This window comes from Rana temporaria, chromosome 12 (assembly GCF_905171775.1).
Source record: "Rana temporaria chromosome 12, aRanTem1.1, whole genome shotgun sequence".
Taxonomy (NCBI): domain Eukaryota; kingdom Metazoa; phylum Chordata; class Amphibia; order Anura; family Ranidae; genus Rana; species Rana temporaria.
Window position 1 is genome coordinate 69,059,274 of NC_053500.1, and position 24,472 is coordinate 69,083,745.

Genomic DNA, 24,472 nt, shown 5'->3' on the forward strand with positions numbered 1-24,472 from the left:
CGTCAGCGATTTCCAAGAAGTCCGGAGGCTCAGAGTGTGAGAGGTAAGGAAGAAAAAACGAGGATGCAAATAGTGTAATTCCGTTTAAAACAATTTACTTAGCAGCAAATGGTAAAAAAAATTAACACTCACATTTCAGTAGATAAAAACAGGCATATATCAATTAAGCAGTAGGGTCAGCATGGAGTCCTGATGCGTTTCGATCTCTAGATCGTCATCTGGGGCGCTCTAGCGATCTAGAGATCAAAATGCGTCGGGACTCCATGCTGACCCTACTGCTTAATTGATATAAGCCTGTTTTTATCTACTGAAATGTGAGTGTACATTTTATACCATTTGCTGCTAAGTAAATTGTTTTAAACGGAATTACACTATGTGCATCCTCGTTTTTTCTTCCTTACCTCTCACACTCTGAGCGCTTTTTTTTACGTAGTTTCCATTAGGCTTTTTCTGGCGTATAGTTAAAGCTGCTATTATGAGGCGTACAATTTTGAATTTTTTGCGTCGTTTGCGTAAGTCGTTCACGAATAGGAATTTGCGTAGAATGACGTCCCAGCCGTAAGCATTGGTTGGTTCCGGTTTAATTTCGAGTATGCGCACTGGGATACCCCCAGGGATGGCGCATGCGCAGTTAAAAAAAAAACGTTGTTTACGTCGGGTCACGACCTATTAGCATAAAACACGCCCCCATCACAGCCATTTGAATTCCGCGCCCTTACGCCGCGAGAGATACACTACGCCGCCGTAACTTACGGTGCAAATTCTTTCAGGATTCGAAATAAAAAAGATAAGTTACGGCGGCGTAGCGTATCTTAGATACGGTGCGCCCGGCGCAGATGTATGTGGATCTGCCCCATTGTATATTGTTTTTCGCCGTGATGTGGTCACCCTTAGGCTCGATTCACACTAATGCGTTTTTTGGTGCATTTTGCAGAAAAGCAGGGACATTTTTTAACATGGGTTCCTATGGAACATCAATGCTTTTTTGTGCCTCTGCGTTTTTGGAAAGGGTCGGGGACTTTTTTCCTGCAAAAAGCAGCACAAAAACGCTCAAAAGCAACATGCATAGGTGTGAATCGAGCCTAAAGGTGGGTGCCACACTTGAAGAAAAAGACCCCAACACAATGGCGTCTGCCTCATAACTACCCCTCCCCAGCATGCACAGCGAGGCCGAACACTCCTGATTGGCTGCTGGGAAAGAGCACCCAAACCTTGACTCCACTGCTGCCACCTGCAGCACCGGGGTTGGAAGAACACCCCAGCGCAACAAAATAAGCCTACAGCACAGCCAAGCTGAGACAGAGACCCTGTTTTGCCCATAACAATTTGGATCAGAGTTTAACTACACTCTGATCTCCCTCTAAATTTAACTAGCACCGGTACCATAAAGTACCCAGGCGCTATACACCTCTTGTCCAACACCCCTGCTAGTGGTGACTGGTGGTGTGAGGACACTGAGGGCCAGTGTAGTGGGCAGAGACAGCTGTTGGTTGCAGGATGCAGATTATCATGGATCACCAGATAGGGACCAGAGACTGGAACACAGTGACTCTTGATCAGCAGACAGGAGTCTAGTCAGGACACAAAAGGTCATCAACAGCAGGGCAGCAAGGTACAAGAACATCAGACAGAGGCAGAGCCAGGATACAAGCCAGGACAAGTAAACAGCTTAGCATCAAGGTACAGGAACATAAGACAAGAGCAGAGTCAAAGTACAAGCCAAGGTCACAACAGGTAGGCAAAAATCCAGAGACAGGTCAGGGGGAAACCAAGTCATGCACAGGAAAGGCAAATATAGCAGATCATGGCACATGTAAAGCAGGAACTCGCTGAAGACCACTCAGCAATTTCTTCATGTTACAATCCAGTTGAAATAGGCCATATGGAGCCAATGCCAGGGCCAAGCATGCATGTGCGGGTGCACACATGCCACATACTAGTACATGTGCTTGTGTGCCAGTACACGGTGCCCAAGAACATGAATACTCTTGACTGTAACAAAAAACACTACGTTTTAAGTGAAGAAGCCTGTTGCATGCTCTTGTGCACGAATAATGAGCGTGTGCGCAAGAGCCTGCAACAGTCTTCTTCACTTATAACGTAGTGGGTTTTTGTTACAGTTAAGACTATTCATGTTCTTTGGCATCCTCCAAACTCATCTCTAGCTGATTCCTGATTATGTGTTTTTTTTTTTACTTACATTTCTCATGATTTAGCCTGCAGTTTTCTTGTCTGTATAATTCTTACCTACTTGCTGCAGTGCTTCTCCTAAACCTGATTCCTTTCACATTCGTTTTTTGGCTTATGTGCTCACCTATATGGGTATCGCCTGCTATTCTGTGAGTTTATATTTCCTTTCAATTTCCTCTCTTCCTGGCCCACCTCCCAGTTTTATTTGCTATATAGCACATGCTCAGTGCAGCTCATGTTGCCTGAGCAACTTCCCAGTTCTCTGAGTTTCTGTTTGCCTAGTATTACGTGTATTCGGTGCCTGACTTTCTGTGTATCGACACAAGCTTCATCTGCGCTTGCCTGCCGCCCGTCCTGACTTCGGCTTGTTTCCTGGATTTCCTTCTGTCTCCTGCCATTAGTACTCCACACACACAAGTGGTCTCCGCATTCTCAGCTGGGAATACCTGGAGGGACCTGGTTCCAGCTTGCTGTTAGTCCATTCTCACCATCAGGGGCTCAGGCAAAAAAAGCAGGCTGGGGCTTGGGCTCCACCCCCTGGGGAACCCAAGTTGGTGACCTACAAGGGCTCACTATTACAGACATCTGACAATATGAGCCGCAACCTGGGTCATTCTCATCCCTCAGCTCACATAAACAAAGAGGTGGACTTCAGAGTGGAAACAACCTGGCCTGCAACTCACAGGAGTAAAAAAGAGCGCAAATTCGGAGCTTGGCTAAAGATGAGTTTGGAGACACCCAAGCTCAGCTCTAATTATGAGTTCTGACCAAACTTTCCAAATCTGCATTAATGATCCCTGGTCATTGACTCTGAGAAAAATGACACCAGTCATAGCTAAACAGCTATTATTCTCGGAGATCAGCAATGTCATTGTATTTCTCTTGTATTTCACAAAATAAATCCAATTAGAAACTTTGTGTGAATTATGGATACAAGTTATGTAAATCTTTGTACAATATATATATATATATATATATATATACAGTATATTGTGACAGTAGGAGATACTGTCAGGGTAAAATGGACAGTTTGCTGGACACAGGGTATGCACATTTGCTTAGTGCAAGACTACAGAGCGTAGATGTGGACTGGAGAAGACTGCTTTCGCAGCTTTCTCTAGGTTTTGGTGTTTCAGCATGGGGCTCTGTAGTTTGGAGATTCCACAGTGTCTTGGGTGGGATGGGATCTCCAACCCTGTGTCCTAATTTTGTGGATGACCAGCAGGGTGTGTGCTCAGGTGAGTACAGCCCTTATAAGGAGAGTGTGGGAAGACCTCATGGCTCTCAGTTGGAGACAGCTCCACACCAAGAGAGACATGAGGTCTTCAGGAGTCAGAGAGGCTGTAGGAGACAGCCAGAACATTTGTGACTGCAAGAGGCAGAGCTGTGGGCGCTAAAGGGAAGCTGTCTACATTGAGGAGTCCTGTGGTCTGGGTGACCAGGATAAAGTGTAGAAGTACTGCTACAGAGAGCCAGGTGGGCTAGCATTTTTTGTTCTGTGTATTTGCTGGAGAAGAACCTCTGAGTGGGAAACCTTTGTTACAGACTTTTATTTTCCTGGGCTACCATGCCCTAAAATATAATTCCTGACTGACTTGGATCACTGACAAAAGCATCTACCACAAGAGCTAATGGTCCCCCATGCCACTATACATATATATATATATAGATATATAGATATATATATATATATATATATATATATATATATATATATATATATATATATATATTGTGACAGGAAGTCAGGTAAATCTGTGGGTGTTGTCACAGATGGGAGATACATTTCTGCCTTGTTTAGACAATACACCAATTATTATCGGGTGTCGGCTGCAGAAGTAGCCAGAAAGATTTAAGGGCGTTGGAAAACTTCAGCTGTTCAGAATGAGGCAATTAAGGCCTCTATAAGTAATCCAAAGGATTACTACTGATTGCTGCATCCTGAGGCTTTTTGAGTGAAGGAAAGCAGTGGGCAGAAATACTTCTGAAGAGGTGAGGTGCTGTTGATTTTTCTGTGTGATAAAAATCAAAAAGACTATTTGTTTTCCTGCTGTATGACCAGCAGTGTCTGCTTAGCAGTAGGCTGTGCCAGACTCCGTAGATTGGTTCCTGTGTGGTGAAGGTAGACGCCCCAAGTGGCCAGGGTTTATTTTTTGTTTGATTTTGTTTATGCTGTTTGGATGCTTGCACTTGTTTCCAGCAAGATGGAAGAATAAACCAAATTCTTTGTTTTCAACCGCCTTCGGCTGTTTCTCTGTATCGTTCCGTGTGTAGTGAACCCATCCAGGGGGTTACACACCCTGCTACCGAGCTAACCCCATACAAATAAATATATATATATATATATATATATATATATATATATATATATATATATATATATATATATATATATACTGTATATATGTACACTGTAACCCGCTTTCTCATCTGTCTCACCACTGTAACCCACGTTCTCATCTGCCCCACCACTGTAACCCACTTTCTCATCTGCCCCACCACTGTAACCCACTTTCTCATCTACCCCACCACTGTACCTTCTGCACATCTGTCCCACCTCTGTCCCCCCTGCTCTTCTGCCCCACGTCTGTTCCCCCTTCTCATCTGTCTCACAAATACACCACCTTTCACATCTACCCCACTGCTCTACCCCCCTGCTCATCTGTCCCACCAGTGTAACCCCATTCTCATCTGCCACAACACTGTACCCCCCTATTTTTCTGTCCCACTGCTGAAGCCCCTTCTAATCTCTTCCACCACTGTACCTCCCTGCACATCTGCCCCACCGCTATACCCTCCTGCTCTTCTGTCCCACCTCTGAACCCCTTCTGCTCATCTGCTCCACCACTGTACCCTCTTCTCATCTATCATATGCAGAGTGGTGAAAGAAAGCAGAGATGAGACACATCTATCTGTCCCGGCACACTCATCCTGCAGCTGAGAAAGTGCGGTGCTCTGCGCCACAGGAAAAGTTGGGTGTGATTTTCATTGCGCTGAATACTGGCTGTGGCTTAAAGGGACACAGAGTGCCGGGGTTCAGTAGTAAGTGATACAAAGGTTCAGGAATAATTTCAACAAAGTTCTCAGAAGCTAAACGGTAATTCCACAAACTGTCACCTGATTGGGGTATTCTCACTCACAGTGAAATCCCTTCTTTCTGAGATTGGTAATTATTCTGACTCCGATTGTTGTGAAGCGACCTATCCCTTGTGAAACCTCTACGCCTGGTCTGTATAAGCAGATATAATCACTGAGGACAATCATCATCAGATAGCTTGAACTCACCAAGTACCGATTCTATTCGCAATGGTGCTTTTATTGCAAACATCAGGTTACAACAGATGACAGGATACAACAGATGAATAGGTTGTGGTTCTTATGCGGTCAAAAGATGATATTGTCTGTAACTTACTATGCAGAACACATGTGCCCTGTTACATGTGCCCTGTTGGCTGTCTCCATTACAAAGGAAGTACAAACACAGGAAGAAGGGTGGAGCATTACATAGAAAGGAAGTGTGTCATAACATCAGAGAAAAAACATGAAAAAATAGGTGCATTACCACAAAAGGTCACTAGATGGTAGCATGTGAACTAAACATAACGTCCATAGAAAATGGTTCAGCGAAACAATATATACAAATTCTTTGCCCCATTGGGGCAGCACAGTAGTGGCAACCAAGCTAGTCATCTTCCTCCAGCTGGTGGGCAGGGCTAGCAGGACTGTTATTGGCTTTAGCAGTGGCCAATGACAGTCGTCCTCCTGGAAACAGGGACCGCCCCCCCCCCCCCCTAGCAGAACTGCACACAATCTCTTCACCATCATAAAAGCTGACGATCGCTACAGAAAAGTTAGGCCGCGTACACATGATCGGTCCATCCGATGAGAATGGTCTGATGGACCGTTTTCATCGGTTCAAACCGATCGTGTGTGGGCCCCATCGGTTAGTTAACCTTCGGTCCAAAAAATAGGAACTTGCTTTAAAATTGAGCCGATGGATGCCTAACCGATAGGTCAAAACCGATCGTTAGTATGCAAAAGCATTGGTTAAAAACCTGTGCATGCTCAGAATCAAGTCGACGGATGCTTGGAAGCATTGAACTTCACTTTTTTCAGCACATCGTTCGGTTTTACGTCACCGCGTTCTGACACGATCGGTTAATTAACCAATGGTGTGTAGGCGCGACGGACCGTCAGTCAGCTTCATCGGTTAACTGATGACAACGGTCCTTCGGACCGTTCTCATCGGATGGACTGATCGTGTGTACGAGGCCTTAGAGAACCAAACAATGTTTCCCATCTTTTACAATGTGTGGCGACACAGTGCCGCTTCCTCAGTGCAGGTGTGGTGTGGGTAATTCGGAAATTGGAATGCATTAGTGTCTCACTGACACCTCCCTGCACTGCTCTGCTGATGGGGAGGTAGTCGAGTGCCGGCAAAAGAGGCTTTGTGTGCCGGGAGTTGCCTAGCCCTGGTCTAGACTATCAGTAACACAACCTCTAGTGGTGTGTCATCATGCAGCTTGGGTTCATAATGGTAAGCTTCATAGAGAGGCACTTACACATCATAAGCGGTGTTCTTTGCAGCAAACAGGACAGTCTACCGTGAACAAGAGCCTTGTAACATGACTGCACTGAAAATATATGAAGTACTGAATTACTGAAGTCCAAAAAAATTATATTGCAGGAGGGGGTTCAGGAGGAGGGGAACCAATATGGAGTTGGTGGGGGAGAGGGGGATATGGACTCTAATTTGACTGCTGCTTTAATCTTTGCTATCTAATTCTTGACCCTAAAAGCCGTACACACGATTGGATTTTCCGACAACAAATGTGTGATGACACATGGGTTTTGTCAGAAAATCTGACCATTTGTATGCCCCATCGGACAATTGTCTGATTTTCGGACAATTGTCTGATTTTCCGACAACAAAAGTTGGATAGAGAAAGGGATATCACTGCTCCAGGCAGGTCAAATGAAGGTAAAAGCCTCTCCTCCAGAGTAGAATCCCCAGGTGCTGTAAATGCATGTAACAATGCAAATGGGAAGAAATTCTGGACAGCCGCACTTCAAAAAAAGTTTTTGCCTTTATTAAAAAAATTGATTCAAAAATACATGCCACAGCAGATCAGGACGGATTGAAGAGCTGACGCGTTTCACACTAACAAACAGTGCTTAGTCTCTTCTGTCCATCCTGATCTGTTGTGGTATGTATTTTTTAATCCATTTTTTGAATAAAGGCAACATTTTTTTTGGAGTGCGGCTGTCCAGAATTTCTTCCCATTAACAAAAGTTGGATAGCATGCTTTAAAATTTCCAGACCACAAATGTGTGCCATTGGATTATCCGATCGTGTGTACACAAGCCTGTCGGAAAAAAATAAAAAGTACAAACACGCATGCTCCGAACCAATGCTAACCATAAGACAACATTAGCAGAAGTTGCCCAAAGGGTGGCGCTAAAGAGCTTAAAAACCACGTAGTTTTGTATTTGTTGGTCAACAAAGTTTTGGCATCTGTTTGCAGAACAAGTTCATGGCCAACGCCCTTTGCACAAAATTCCACAGATTTGTCTGATGCAAATCTGATCGTGTGCTAGCTTAAGAGTAAAGCCCTGTACACACGATCGGATATCTGATGGAATCTAATCCGATGGATTTTTTCATCGGATATTCGATGAAGCTGACTTTCATCAGTCTTGCCTACACACCATCAGTCAAAAATCCGATCGTGCCAAAACGCGGTGACATACAACACTATGACAAGCCGAAAAAAATGAAGTTCAATGCTTCCAAGCATGCGTCGACTTGATTCTGAGCATGCGTAGATTTTTGAACAATGGAGTTCCATACAGACAATCAGATTTTTCTATCGTTTTTTTATCCATAGGAAAAATGTAAAACATGTTCTATTTTTTTACACCGATGGAAATAAAACCGATGGGGCCCACACACGATCGGTTTGTCTGCTGAAAACTGTCTGTTTTCAGAGGACAAACCGATCGTGTGTACGCGGCTTAACAGAACCTATTGTGGGGAAAGTGATTGGTTCTCTTAATAATACCTGCCACCCTCCAGTTGATTCTTGCCTTCTCTGCACTCAACTACTGCAAAGCTTGTTACAAGATTATGAAGCTGGGAAAACCAAACTCCCACAGTCTCCAAGGTGCTCATCCGAAGCGATGCCTGTGTATGTGTTATGAGACTTAGTTTTTTTCCATCTTCCCCATTATCATGACAAATAATGTTCACGTCTAGTTAGGCCCTTTTACAGCTTTAACTGTCTCAAAAAAGAATCTTTACACTGAATAGTCAAGAACTGTCCACAGCCAATGTATGAATTGTTATAGGGCTGTTATGTTTTGTTAATTATGTGGTCAATTTCTAATTTGACCAAGAGATGGGATTGATCGGGTAAATGGAATAGCCATTTATTTAATCAAACATTTATTCACGATTGTCAAAGCATGTGTTTCTGATGTGTGTATGTGTATATATATATATATATATGTATATATGTATATTAGTTGTGTGTGTTAGGTAATATCTATTGGAATAGCAATGTATTTCTTACTGTGTTTAAAAGCCTATGGCCCAGATTCACGAAGCTCAGCGCATCAATAGGCGGGCGTATCGCAACGCAGATACACTAGACCGTCGAAACTTAGAGAGGCAAGCAGCCTATTCAGCAAGCAAATGCGCGCTGCGATGCGCCATCGTAATGTAATTTTGATGGCGTAACCCGACGTAATTCAAAGTGGGAAGGAGGTGGGCGTGATCCATTTAAATGAAGCGTGACCCCATGCAAATTAAGGTCCGAACGAACGGCGCATGCGCCGTCACGTGATCGCATCCCCCGCGTCCCACTGCGCATGCGCCCCAATTCGCCTATCGTATTCCCCCCACGATAACCCAGCCCACCGTTTCCGCCCAGGGCATAAATCCGCCCGGACATGCGCCAGTCAAGTGCAAAAGTACACCTGCTGGTTTTGGTCGTTTGGTGTGGCTACTTTTGCTTTGTTCAGATCAAAAAAGATGTCTGAGGCTGGGTCGAAAGATAGGAGGGAAAAAAACTTTATTATTGAGGAGAAGGCGGTGATTATTGATGCCATGAGAAAATATAACAAGTTCCTCCACGGCAAGGAAAGTGGCTCGACCAGCAAGGTCCGTAAGGATCAAATCTTGGCACAGATTGCAGTGGAGGTGAGTGCCCTTGGCTATGCCAACCGGACCCCAGACAAGATCGCCAAGAAGATCAACGACCTGCGGCGTCTTGTGAAGGAGAAGGTGGCCAAGATAAAAAAACACAGTAGGGGCACCGGAGGTGGACCAGCCCTGAAACTAAGACTGACACCTGATGAGGAGGTCATTGCCAGGTGCCTGGAGAAGGAGAAGGTGGAGGGCCTGGAGGGCTTCGAGTCAGTTGATCAGCCCTTGAGGACAGGTGAGTGTGTTTTTTCTTTTATCTGGTGTATAGCATGTGGGGGGAGTGAATATGTGACAAGTGTGTGGGTCCACCAACATGTTAATGTTTTGTGTCATCCACAGATGTGCAGGATGAAGCGGGCCCATCCTCGGCTGCTGGCCAACCAAGCCCATCCCAGGATACCAGTGTCCACACCTCTCCATTAGAGGAAGTGGAGGAGGAGCACGGGCACCTGGATGATGGCATATATCTGGGGGATGAGATCACCGTCGCTGGACCCTCCCATACCTCCACCTCCATAGGGGATACCCCCCCAAGGGACTCAAACTTCATTGTAACCCCCCCAAGGGCCTCCACCCTTTTGGGAAGCCTATCCTCCCTAAGGGAAGTGCCCTCAGGGTCCTCCCCATACATTCGTCCCCAAGCCTCACCTGCACCCAGGAAGGCAATTAGGAAGACGAGGGGTGATCCTGATGCCTTAGAAGCCACTTTGGCTATGGACCTGGCCAGGCAGACCCACCATGTGGGTTCTGTGGCATGTGATATGCGCCGGGTGGCAGCCAGCCTGGCCTCCATGCAGCAGACCCAGGCTGCTTTCACTGCCACCATGAGTGAAAATGTGCAGGAGGTCAGTGCCAACAGCACTGCGTTGGTGACCTGCGTTAGGGACCTGGATGACACTAATTCAGGCCTTGTGGCAGAGGTCAGGAGCCTGGGAGTGGCCATACAGGCCAATACAGCAGCCATTGAGGCGGTGGGGAATCAGACCACTGCGGTCCTTACCCGCATAGCCCTGGCTTTAGAGGGTATCCAGGCAGCCAGGGAGAGACCGGGGGATGTTCCTCCTCCCAATGACCCACCCCCCCCACCCGCGGCTGCCCCCAGGCAACAGAGGGCACGGAGCCTTGGCACTAGGCGTAGTCCACGTCGGGCCAGATGAGTGCCATTTAGATTATTTTATTTTTATATTCAATTAGATTTTTGGTTATTAATTGATACTCATGATATGAGTGATATTTTGTTATTATGATACTCGATTGGAGTTGTATTTATTTTATTATTATTTGGGATATATATATTGACAATTATTTTCAGAGAAACATACAGCAACATAATTGGAGCCTTGACGTGGCGTTGCTGCTCCCAAGTACCGCACGGTGTACTTCGGTCTAATCCAATTTATTGTTGTTTGGGGGGGGGTGTGTTAGGGACCACAGTGGGGTGCATGCGTGCATTAGCATTGTGACATGTTTCATGTGCGTGTTGCACGTGAAAATAAGCCTACCACGAGGCATCTCCTGACTGCTCTTCCCTCTGCAGACGGGGGAACCTCGGTTGGGGGGGGGAATGTCTGGTTCGGGGGTCAGGTCATGACGGAGTTCAACCTGCAGGCCCCTTCTCATGGCGAAATTGTGCAAAATGCAACATGCACCGATAATCTGGCACACAAAGTCTGGGGCATACAACAGTGTACCCCCAGACCTATCTAGGCATCGGAACCGTGACTTCAGGAGGCCAAACGTGCGCTCCACCACTCCCCGGGTACGTATATGAGCCTCGTTGTAGCTTCTTTCTCCTGGTGTTTGTGGGTTCCGGAATGGGGTCATCAGGTGGGGTCCCAGGGCATATCCAGAGTCACCTGGAAGGGAAAAGACAGGAGGATGTTAGTCATGCATGTGCCCCTCGTGATGTCTGCATCATGGGGGGGGGACAGTCATACCTGACACCCATGTCACTCACCAACCAGCCAGCTGTCCCCATACACGTTCTCTTCAAATTGTCTTGGGATGTCGCTTTGCCGGTAGATAAAGCTGTCATGGGTGGCCCCGGGGTGTTTAGCACAGACGTGCCATATGAGGCCTTGAGCATCAGTTATTACTTGTACATTAATGGAATGCCAATTCTTCCTGTTACGGTACATATGCTCAGCGTCACGGGGGGGCTGGAGTGCCACATGAGAACAATCAATGGCCCCCACAGTGCGTGGAAATCTGGCTATTTTATAGAAATCGGTTCTTGCCTTTGCCTGCTGGACCTCCTGGGTGGGTCTCACAATGTGGTGGGACATCCGTCTCAGGATAGCTGGTACAACTTGGTGCACGCACCTACTCATTGTGGATTGGGACAATTCCAGCCAAATTTCCACTGGTTCTTTGAAATGATCCACTGGCTAAAAAATGCAGGGTTGCCATGACCTTGAGCAGTGGCGGCACTGCTTGTGATCGATGTGTTGGGCTGGTGAGGTCATCCTGCAGGGATCGTAATATTTCCATGATGGCTTCAGTGTCAAATCTCAACAAGCGAAACACCTCCGATTCAACCATGCCAAAGAGGTCCATGCGATCTCGGGGTACCCTCTCCTGTGCCCTCCTCCTCCTCCTGCGTGCTTGTAGACGCCGTAGTACTATGACCACCGCTGCCCCTGACATGTTGGCACACAGATGTGTTGTCCTGCAAGTGTTGTTGCTCAGCTCCTCTGTCACGCTGCTGCTGTTGCTGCTCTCCAGCTGACCTGTGCAAGTCCGTTGCAAAGTTACCCCTGCTTTTATGAAGGGTAACTTTAGATCGGGCTAGCAGCTAACGCGCACCGCGCGTAGCCTACGACGGACAATCGTACGCATGTGAATCGGCATTTCTCCCTCATTTGCATAATTGAATAGCTAATCAATGGGAACGAAGAATACGCCTAGCCTAAATATGCGCCTAAGTTTCGCCCGCGGAGGACAGTTGCGTTGGACGGGTGAAGCCTAAGTTCACGTGTATGTGCTTCTGTGGGTACCGAGCATCGATACGACGGCGCACATCTACACTTACGCCGCGTATCTCGAGATACACCGGAGTATCTCTTTGTGAATCTGGGCCTATATGTTGATGTATCAGACATGGGATGTGACCATTCAACATCCTATCCCTGAACAAAAACCATTCACACCTTTAGCTGTGAAAAGGCTCATCTCTGGGTTTTTTCATACAAGAAATACATTGCTATTCCAATAGATATTACCTAACACACACAACTAATATACATATATACATATATATATATATATATATATACATAAATATACACATACATATATATACACATACATACATACATACATCAGAAACACATGCTTTGACAATCGTGAATAAATTTTTGATTAAATAAATGGCTATTCCATTTACCCGATCACCTGTATAAAATCAAAGAAGCACTACACTCTCGTCCAGCCAAATTAGTGTAGGCTTGAAAATGGCCTCAGCCCATGCGTGTTTGCCAGAGCCACACCACCTGACATGTTTTGCTCCACCCACCGGAGCTTAACCAGAGGGATAAAATATGGGCTGAGGTCGTTTTCAAGTCTACACTAGGTTTGCTGGATGGGAGTGCGGCTTTACTTAGATTTTTTTACTGCTCGGCTTGTCTTTTGTATCCATCAGAAGTACCTGTTAGCTCCAGGTATGAGGGAGCATGTAAGCTTCTCCCCTTTCTTCCAATAGGCAGTTCTTGGCTCTGAATGGGCATTTGCCAAGTCCAACCACTCATGTAGATGGAGAGAGTTATGCCGCGTACACACGATCATTTTTCAGCATGAAAAAAAATAAGTTTTTCGGCATGTAGAAAAAACATATTTTTTTCCAACTTCATCATTAACCACTTAAGGACCGCCGCACGACTATATACGTCAACAGAACGGCACGGCTGGGCACATGGACGTATATATGCGTCCTCTTTACGAGCCCAGTCGTTGGTCACGAGCGTGCCGGTGGCGGCGCACTCGCGACCCGGTCCGAAGCTCCGTGACTGTGCCCGCGGGACCCGCGGACCCGATTGCCGCCGGTGTCCTGCAATCGGGTCACAGGAGCTGAAGAACGGGGAGAGGTGAATGTAAACAAACCTTCCCCATTCTTCTCTGTGGCAGTGTCAGTGATCATCTGTTCCCTGATATAGGGAACGACGATCAGTGACGTCACACGTCCAGCCCCACCCCCCTACAGTAAGAAACACACATGAGGTCACACTTAACCCCTACAGCACCCCCTAGTGGTTAACCCCTTCACTGCCATTGTCATTTGCACAGTAATCAGTGCATTTTTATAGCACTTTTCGCTGTGAAAATGAAAATTTTCCAAAAATGTGTCAAAAGTGTCCGACGTGTCCACCATAATGTCGCAGTCACGAAAAAAATCGCTGATCGCCACCATTAGTAGTAAAAAAAAAAAAAATAATAAAAATGCCATAAAACTATCGCCTATTTTGTAAACCCTATAAATTGTGCGCAAACCAATCGATAAACGCTTATTGCGATTTTTTTGGCAAAAATAGGTAGAAGAATACGTATCGGCCTGAGGAAAACAAAATTTTTTTTAGATCTTTTTTGGGGATATTTATTATAGCAAAAAGTAAAAAATATTGAATTTTTTTCAAAATTGTCACTCTATTTTTATTTATTGCGCAAAAAATAAAAACTGCAGAGATGATCAAATACCACCAAAAGAAAGCTCTATTTGTGGGAAAAAAAGGACGCCAATTTTGTTTGGGAGCCAGGTCGCACGACCGTGCAATTGTCAGTTAAAGCGTCGCAGTGCCAAATCGCAAAAAGGGGCAAGGTCCTTAACCTAATGATGGTCCGGGTCTTAACCAGTTAACCACTTCGTTACTAAGCCTGTTTTTCAGATTCAGTGTTTACGAGACTAAAACAGTTTTTTTTGCTAGAATATTACTTAAAACCCCCAAACATTATATATATATTTTTTTCCAACACCCTAGAGAATAAAATGGCAGCCATTGCAATACTTTTTGTCACACCGTATTTGCGCAGCGGTCTTACAAGCGCACTTTTTTTGGAAAAAAATCACTTTTTTAAATTAAAAAATAACACAACAATAAATTTGGGCCAATTTTTTTATATATTGTGAAAGATAATGTTACGCCGAGTAAAATGATACCCAACATGTCACGCTTAAAAATTGCGCCCGCTCGTGGCATGGCGTCAAACTTTTACCCTTAAAAATCTTGATAGGATTTAAAAAATTCTACAGGTTGCATTTTTTGAGTTACAGAGTAGGCCTAAGGCTAAAATTATTGCTCTCGCTCTAACGATCGCGGCGATTTCTCACTTGTGTGGTTTGAATACCGTTTTCATATGTCGGCGCTACTCGCGTATACGTTCACGAGCTCGTCGGGACGGGGCGCTTTAAAAAAATATTTTTTTGCTTTTCGCATTTATTTTTAGTTATTTTACAATTTTTAACACTGAAATAAAAAAAAAAAATATATCACTTTTATTCCTATTACAAGGAATGTAAACATCCCTTGTAATAGAAAAAAGCATGACAGGTCCTCTTAAATATGAGATCTGGGGTCAAAAAGACCTCAGATCTCATATTTGGGCTTAAATGCAAAAAAAAAAAAAAAAATTTGGAAATGTCATTTTTTCAAATGACCAAAAAAAAAAATGTCTCTTTAACCACTTACCCCCCGGAACATATTGCTGCCTAAAGACCAGAGTACTTTTTGCGATTCGGGACTGCGTCGCTTTAACAGACAATTGCGCGGTCGTGCGACGTGGCTCCCAAACAAAATTGGCGTCCTTTTTTTCCCACAAATAGAGCTTTCTTTTGGTGGTATTTGATCACCTCTGCGTTTTTTATTTTTTGCGCTATAAACAAAAATAGAGCGACAATTTTGAAAAAAATGAATATTTTTTACTTTTTGCTGTAATAAATATCCCCCAAAAATATATAAAAAAACATTTTTTTTCCTCAGTTTAGGCCGATACGTATTCTTCTACATATTTTTCGTAAAAAAAATCGCAATAAGCGTTTATTGATTGGTTTGCGCAAAAGTTATAGCGTTTACAAAATAGGGGGTATTTTTATGGCATTTTTATTAATATTTTTTTTACTAGTAATGGCGGCGATCAGCGATTTTTTTTTTCGGTATTGCGACATTATGGCGGACACTTCGGACATGTTTGACACATTTTTGGGACCATTGGCATTTTTATAGCGATCAGTGCTATAAAAATGCATTAGATTACTATAAAAATGCCACTGGCAGTGAAGGGGTTAACACTAGGGGGCGGGGAAGGGGTTAAGTATGCCTGGGTGTGTTCTTACTGTGGGGGGGGGGGGGTGGCCTCACTAGGGGAAACACTGATTTTCTGTTCATACAGTGTATGAACAGAAAATCAGCATTTCCCCTGCTGACAGGAACGAGAGCTGTGTGTTTACACACACAGCTCCCGTTCCCCGCTCTGTACCGAGCGATCGCGTGTGCCCGGCGGGCGGCGGCGATCGCGCCCGCCGGGCACACGCACGGGAGTCGTGTGGCGGCTATACGATAGGACGTATAGCTACGGGCTCTCGCCCAGGAGAGCCGACCTGCCGCCGTATAATGACGGTGGCTGGTCGGCTACTAGTTAAGAGGCTGGGCGGGACTGACGTTTTGACGTCACTTCCGCCCAGCAGAGCTATGGGGACGGGCGAAGGAGATTTTTCCTTCAGTCTCGTCCCCGCTCACCATCCGGATGGTCGCGATCTCCTCCGCCGCTACCGACGGCTCCGGTAAGCGGCGGAGGGCGCGGGACAGCGGCGGGAGGGGGGGGGGGCCCTCTCCCGCCACCGATAACGGCGATCTCGCGGTGAATTCGCCGCGGAGACCGCCGTTATCGTGTACAGGACCGTCGGCACTAAAGATGGATACCTCAGTTGTGGCAGCAGCTGCTGCCGTTACTGAGATATCCATCTTTAAAAACAGGACGTATTTTGACAATAGGCTGGAAAGCAAGTGGTTAAAACGATGTTGCCCACACACAATCGTTTAAAAAAAATACTCTAGCAAAGCGATGTGACGTACAACACGTACAAGGGGAAGTTCAATGCGGATGACGCCACCCTTGGGGTTGCTTTAGCTGATTTCCTGTTAGTAAAAAACGATTCACACTTTTCTGTCTGTTACAGCGTGATGAATGTGCTTACTCCATTACGAATGGTAGTTTTACCAGAACGAGCGCTCTCGTCTCTTAACTTGCTTCTGAGCATGCGCGGGTTTTTAACGTTGTTTTAGCCCACACACGATCATTTTTTACAACCCGAAAAATGACATAGTTTAAAACGTTGTTAAAAAATGCAGCATGTTCGGAAAAAAAAATTGTCAATTTTCAGAACCCGAAAAATGATGTGAAGCCCACACACGATGATTTTAAATGAAATTTTTTTAAAACATCGTTTTTTTAATGCCGAAAAATGATCGTGTGTACGCGGCATAAGTCATTGACCTCTGACACCGAGAATTTACAGAGGGATTTCGATTCAGGTAGGACTTGGACAACTGAACAAAGTGGCAGGTGAGCAGCACAGGGAAGGGAAGTATCAGATGTAGCTCTTTTAGGGCTTGAATTGGAAAGTGATAAAAGGGGTTGTAAACCCTTTTATAAAACAAACAAAAAATAACAAACATGTCATACTTACCTCCACTTACCTCCACTGTGCAGTTCGATTTGCACAGAGTGGCCCGATCTTCGACTTCCGGGTTCAGCCAGTGGTGCAGGTTGCTCCTCCCCCCCATCGAGAGTCCACGTTGGAGAGGGCTCTCCTAAGGTGGACACCTGTGCGGGCGCGCTCTTGAGTCCTACATCTGTGTACATTCACACATAATGCAGGACTCAACCCCCGTCCCTCGGGTCCCACATCATTTTTATTTGATTGACAGCAACGGGAGCCAACGACTGCAGGGCTCAGGTGAGTAAAACAGGGGGGGCTGGGGGTCGGTCAGTGTCAGAAGTTTTTTCACCTTAATGCATAGGATGCATTAAGGTGAAAAAACACGAACCTTTACAACCCCTCCAAGCAGGCCCGGACTGGCCATAGGGCATACCGGGCATATGCCCGGTGGGCCGCGGCGGCCCGCGGGCCGGTAGAGGCCCGCGAATGGCCCTTGGCGGCCCGCGGGCCGATCGCGGCCCGCGAACGGCCCTCGGTGGCCCGCGAACGGCCCTAGGCGGCCCGCATGTCACTTCTACCCAGAGGTGTACCAAGGCCCTTGGGGCAGACTGGGCTGGGTTGCAAGAATGCATTTGCCCCCTGGGCTGCTCTAATGTCCTGCAAAAAGGCCACTGAGCTGGCCGAGTGCGCCACCTGCCACAAGTTGTGGATTGTCCACTGGCCACGTCACCTGCCATGTCACCTGGCCACGTCACCTGCCACAAGTTGTGGATTGTCCACTTGCCATGTCACCTGGCCACGTCACCTGCCACGTCACCTGGCCACATCACCTGCCACATCACCTGGCCACAAGTTGTGGATTGTCCACTGGCCACGTCACCTGCCACGTCAACTGGCCACGTCACCTGCCACAAGTTGTGGATTGTCCACTTGCCACGTCACCTGACCACGACACCTGCCACAAGTTGTGGATTGTCCACTTGCCACGTCACCTGCCACAAGTGGATTATGCACTTGCCAAATCACCTGGCCACGTCACCTGCCACAAGTTGTGGATTGTCCACTGGCCACGTCACCTGCCATGTCACCTGGCCACGTTACCTGCCACAAGTTGTGGATTGTCCACTTGCCATGTCACCTGCCACGTCAACTGGCCACGTCAATTGCCACAAGTTGTGGATTGTCCACTGGCCACGTGACCTGGCCACGTCACCTGCCACATCACCTGGCCACGTCACTTACCACAAGTTGTGGATTGTCCACTTGCCACGTCACCTGACCACGACACCTGCCACAAGTTGTGGATTGTCCACTTGCCACGTCACCTGCCACAAGTGGATTATGCACTTGCCAAATCACCTGGCCACGTCACCTGCCACAAGTTGTGGATTGTCCACTGGCCACGTCACCTGCCATGTCACCTGGCCACGTTACCTGCCACAAGTTGTGGATTGTCCACTTGCCATGTCACCTGCCACGTCAACTGGCCACGTCAATTGCCACAAGTTGTGGATTGTCCACTGGCCACGTGACCTGGCCACGTCACCTGCCACATCACCTGGCCACGTCACTTACCACAAGTTGTGGATTGTCCACTTGCCACGTCACCTGCTTCAAGTTGTGTATTGTCCACTTGCCATGTCATCTGCCATGTCACCTGGCCACGTCACCTGCCACAAGTTGTGGAATGTCCACTGGCCACGTCACCTGCCACGTCAACTGGCCACGTCACCTGCCACAAGTTGTGGATTGTCCACTTGCCACGTCACCTGACCACGACACCTGCCACAAGTTGTGGATTGTCCACTTGCCACATCACCTGCCACAAGTGGATTATGCACTTGCCAAATCACCTGGCCACGTCACCTGCCACAAATTGTGGATTGTCCACTGGCCATGTCACCTGGCCACGTCACCTGCCACATCACCTGGCCACGTCACCTGCCACAAGTTGTGGAATGTCCACTGGCCACATCACCTGCCACGTCAACTGGCCATGTCACCTGCCACAAGTTGTGGATTGTCCACTTGCCACGTCACCTGCCTCAAGTTGTGTATTGTCCACTTGCCACGTCATCTGCCATGTCACTTGGCCACGCCACCTGCCACAAGTTGTGGATTGTCCACTGGCCACGTCACCTGGCCACGTCACCTGCCACAAGTTGTGGATTGTCCACTTGCCATGTCACCTGGCCACGTCACCTTCCACGTCACCTGCCACATCACCTGGCCACGTCACCTGCCACGTCAACTGGCCATGTCACCTGCCACAAGTTGTGGATTGTCCACTTGCCACGTCATCTGACCACGACACCTGCCACAAGTTGTGGATTGTCCACTTGTCACGTCACCTGCCACAAGTGGATTATCCACTTGCCAAATCACCTGGCCACGTCACCTGCCACAAGTTGTGGATTGTCCACTGGCCACGTCACCTGGCCACGTCACCTGCCACAAGTTGTGGATTGTCCACTTGCAATGTCACCTGCCACGTCACCTGCCACATCACCTGGCCACGTCACCTGCCACATCACCTGGCCACGTCACCTGCCACGTCAACTGGCCACGTCACCTGCCACAAGTTGTGGATTGTCCACTTGCCACGTCACCTGACCACGACACCTGCCACAAGTTGTGGATTATCCACTTGCCAAATCACCTGGCCACGTCACCTGCCACGTCACCTGGCCACGTCACCTGCCACATCACCTGGCCACGTCACCTGCCACAAGTTGTGGAATGTCCACTGGCCACGTTACCTGCCACGTCAACTGGCCACGTCACCTGCCACAAGTTGTGGATTGTCCACTTGCCACGTCACCTGCCTCAAGTTGTTTATTGTCCACTTGCCACGTCATCTGCCATGTCACCTGGCCACGCCACCTGCCACAAGTTGTGGATTGTCCACTGGCCACGTCACCTGGCCACGTCACCTGCCACAAGTTGTGGATTGTCCACAATGCAATGCAAACAATTAAATTTTTAATGTTTTTTTATGGTTTTTCATAATTTGCCATAATTTTTGAGATTTCTAATGTAAAAAAATAGGTCACCTTTAAAAACGCCTATAAACGAAATCGCGGCAAAACGCCGGTACCACGTTTTGCCGCGTTTAGCAGCGATTTGCCGCGATTTGCGTCTGAAACGCGAAAACTTTTGCGTCTGAACCCAAAATTTTGCTTCTGAAAAAAACGAGCCTAAACCCAACTGCTTTAAAACGCAAAAAAAAAAACGAATGTGTGCATGGACACATAGGATAACATTAAATGTGTTCAGGGGCAGTTGAAAAAAATGCCCAAATGGCCTGCATTTGATGGGACAAAGTGGCTGCATTTGATGGGACAAAGTGGCTGCATTTGATGGGGCACAGTGGCTGCATTTGATGGGACACAGTGGCTGCATTTGATGGGGCACAGTGGCTGCATTTGATGTAGCACAGTGGCTGCATTTGATGGGGCACAGTGGCTGCATTTGATGGGGCACAACGGCTGCATTTGATGGGACAAAGTGGCTGCATTTGATGGGGCACAGTGCCTGCATTTAATGGGGCACAGTGGCTGCATATAATGGGGCACAGTGGCTGCATTTGATGGGGCACAGTGGCTGCATTTGATGGGGCACAGTGGCTGCATATAATGGGGCACAGTGGCTGCATTTGATGTTTTTGTTCAGTTCGATTGCTTCCCCCCAAAAAAATGTTGAGCAACAGTGTGAGCCAAAAGGCTTGCACTCACAGATACTCCACTGAAAAGTTATCAATTCTCATTTCACTTTTCAGAGGCATTTGACAGACAGTAAGGAGGTGATGCCTAATTTCCTCCCTGCCTGTTTTAACCTCAGCCAGTCCCTCCAGATATTTCACTTTGTACTCCACCTTATTTTCATTACTCTTTATAGGTATTAGATGTTCTCTCACCTTATTCTTTGCACATCTAATACATAATGAGAGTTCTGGAAATAAGGTGGAGTTCAAAGTGAATTTCTAAACCTAAGTTGAGAACCCCTTTCTGAAGATTTGAGGATATTATTAAACTCAGAGACTGGTGGACTTAGGCCATCATAAATAGATTGAAAATATGCCAGTTCAGCAGAAATTTCAATCTATCAATGTGCAGACTGGTTATACAGACTCCGATCTATCAACTGACTTCAGTACAACAATGGGAAATGTCCAACGATTTCTCTCTGTTCCAGCAATGTGGAGTGATTTCTCTCTGTGCCACAAATGTGGAGCAGTCTCTCTCTCTGTGCGGGCATCCCATCATTAACCCCCGCCGCGTGCCCCCCCCCCCCCCCGGGCTGCTCAGTCTAAAATGCCCGGGCCTATTTTTTGTCCCAGTCCGGGCCTGCCTCCAAGTTTAATCCACACAGATTATTTCTATACTGAAGACATCTGCTTTTGTGGCATAAAGTGAATATGTTTTGGAAATTCCCTTTCCACTTAATTGCTGCGGAAACTCCAAGACACCGAATCTCCAAGTCTTTTTATTAATCACACCATGACCTTAAATGTCAGTTTTCTTGCTGTTAGTGGGCAATCCCATCAAAGCATCAAAAACATTTTCAATAAATTCCTTTTAGCAACCAATATGTGCAGTTATTTTATTCATGGATAATAACAGTAACATTACCATTACCAGGTAGATGAGGGTAAAGTGAAACAGAAAAAATGAAATCTAGACTGAGCATAAATTCTTATCAATTATCCTGTTTAGTCAATTGTCCCTCTTTTTGGTCTGATGTATTGACCTCTTTAAAATGCACTTTACTAAATGTAAATCCATTACCAAACCGTCCTCTCTATTACCGCATTTCTTATATTACAAAAGTAATACTTGTGAGTTTAAAGCATATCTAATCCCAAAAACAAAGCTAGGAAGACAATCCTCCAACACTCAAAGGATCTTTTCCCCCTTCTATTACAATAGAGGGGTTTCATCAACCCACACAATTGCTTCTCTGCATCCAGAGTCCTGATCAGCCCTATATATGACATTGTTTTTTGCAGTGGCGTTACTAGAACTTTCAGGGCCCCGATGCAAGAAACAATGAAGGTCCCTCTGACCCCCAGACAGGGCCCTTTCCTCTGACCCTGGTGGTGGAATGCCAGGGCCCGGTCGCAAGTGCATGGCTGCATATAAAAGGAACTGATTTCTCCATCTCCCCCCCCCCCCCCAAGAGGAAAATGGACAGGTGGTCATGAGACAACATACTGTCAAATGCCTCTGAAAAGCAATCTGAGCATGGAGCATACATAAAATGTGCATACATACATGTAAACGAACACACACATACATACACATATATAACACACACACACATATTCTGTATGTGTATATATATATATATATTGTATATATATATATATATATATATATATATATATATATATACTGTATATATATATTACTTGAGTATAAGCCAACCTGAGTATAACTCGAGGTACCTAATTTTACCCCAAAAAAATGGGAAAACATATTGACTCGAGTATAAGCATAGTGTTAGAATGCAGCAGCCACTGTAAGCGGAAAAGAGGGCCAACAATGCCCATTTGCACGCCTCACTGTGCCCATTGCAGTCTCACTGTGCCCATTGCGACCTCACTGTGCCCAATCTCACTGTGCCCATTGCCACCTCACTGTGCCCAACCTCACTGTGCCCATTGCCACCTCCCTGTGCCCGTTGCCACCTCACTGTGCCTATTGACACCTCACTGTGTCCATTGCAGCCTCCATGTGCCCGAGTCATTGTACCTGAAATTTTTACAGGCTGCGGGTGTCCATTCATTGTTTAAAAGTCGCGGTATCCTCCTGGTCCCGTTCCGTGATATACAAAAACATGGAATATCCAGGCTCAAACTTACCGACCAATCAGCAACCAACCAAATTCACCAGTCTAACAGTGTGCGTGATAGGCATTTGTCAGCAGCCTATCACGGACGTCTTCTCATCCTCGGACTTGGTTTCCCAGCTGACACTGTGTTCAGTGTTCCAATTATCACGGACGTTCTCTTGTCCGAGGATAAAAAGAGGTCCGTGATTGGCGGAACACTGAACACAGTGACTGCTAAGAAACCAAGTCCGATGATGAGAGGACATCCGTGCTAGGCGGAACACTGAACACAGTGTTTGCTGGGTAATGCCTATCACGGAAGGGGCCAGGGGGAAGCCGCAAATTTTAAACAATGGATGCTCGCAGCCCTTCAGGTACACTGACTCAAGTATAAGTAGAGGGGGGTATTTTCAGCCCTAAAAAAAAGGTCTGGAAAACTTGGCTTATAATCAAGTATATACAGTATATACAGTATATAACACATATATAAATGCACATATGCACATGCATACACACATACATACATGCACAAACACACGCGCACACATACATACACACACACACATAAACATAAGAGAAGCCCGGAGCAATAGAATGCAATGGCATATGCGCAGGGCGGACATGACAGAGTTAACAGGGGAAGTAAAATGGTCAGGAGTTTAAAGGGGGAGTTGCCTAGGGGAGGGGTGAGAGGCATATAAAAGGTTGGCCCATCCCATCATAGGCAAGCACAGCGCGGGGGAAAGTTCCCACCCACCCTCCCTAATTTTATGGTTTGATTGGCTTGTGTTTTCCAATGGCTTGTTTTGGTGTGTGTTTCTCTGCTTTGTCTTTACAGGATCGTGTTCATGGATGTCGTGGCAGTGGCGGGTGTTGGTCTTGGCAGGAGAGAGAAGATATGGTAAAAGGAGGAGTCTTGGGGACCCATCGTTGTTATGGGTCCCGATAATGGTTTCCAGCTAACGGAGGTTAGGTGGAAAGTGGGAATGGGGCACTGCGGTCAGTGGCTGTCTCTGGGCCAGTTTTTCGGCAGGAGGCCTATCTATACACTGTTTGGTACCGCAGTGCTTTATGTTTTTTTTTCCCTGATATGGGTACTGAGGGCCTGCCGAGACCAACAATAGTTAAATTATGGTTTATTAACAGAGTTTATGTTATTATGGTATTTATAGTGTTATGTTATTTATATATATTGTTTTATATATATATATATATATATATATATATATATATATATATATATATATATTGTTTAATAAATTAGGCTGCTACGGCCTTGTTTTAACTCCAACACTGGTGTGGTCTCAGTTACTATAGTAAGGTTAATGGGGGTTTTATTTGGGTTATAGAACAAGTCCATCTGTTATACCTTAGTCATGTAGCGCTCACTCCCAAATGAGCTGCTGATTAGTTTGGGATTGGCTTACTGAGTTACCTTCTTGACTTGGTCTAGGGGTGATTTCTGTAAGTGTGAATAAAGAGCAAGTGTCCAGACATCAATTCAGTTTTCAATGATTTATTTCAAGGCCCAACACGGCCAACATCAACGTGGCACACGACAGAGAAAGGTTGATGAGCGTAGAGAAACTTTAGTA